This window comes from Penaeus monodon, chromosome 34 (genome assembly GCF_015228065.2).
Source record: "Penaeus monodon isolate SGIC_2016 chromosome 34, NSTDA_Pmon_1, whole genome shotgun sequence".
Taxonomy (NCBI): domain Eukaryota; kingdom Metazoa; phylum Arthropoda; class Malacostraca; order Decapoda; family Penaeidae; genus Penaeus; species Penaeus monodon.
This window is the reverse complement of record NC_051419.1, coordinates 6221872-6222093: the sequence shown is the minus strand read 5'-3', so window position 1 is coordinate 6222093 and position 222 is coordinate 6221872. Positions and strand designations below refer to the sequence as shown.

Genomic DNA, 222 nt, shown 5'->3' with positions numbered 1-222 from the left:
ATGCGTAAGCCCGCAGTCATCAGGTGTGCAATTGCAAGGCGCCGCAGCCCCAATTCGCGAGAGGTTGCTGGCCTGTGTCGCGAGTTGCAAAAGTCCTCCCGAATTGACGTAGATTGATGGGGCTGCGGGAGGAAATGAAGGAAGGGAGGGGGGGGGTTCTAATCGATATTGTGATTGCATGATAGATGTAAAATTGATTGCTTGGGGATTTTTTTTTTTTGA

The 222-nt window shown here is 50.0% G+C and overlaps 1 protein-coding gene across 1 annotated transcript in view; it reads left to right on the top strand.

Moving 5' to 3' along the window:
* The window catches only part of LOC119594548 (transcription initiation factor TFIID subunit 10-like), a gene marked incomplete in the record, with an annotated part of 45035 nt that overhangs the window by 40664 nt on the left and 4149 nt on the right, over positions 1-222 (top strand).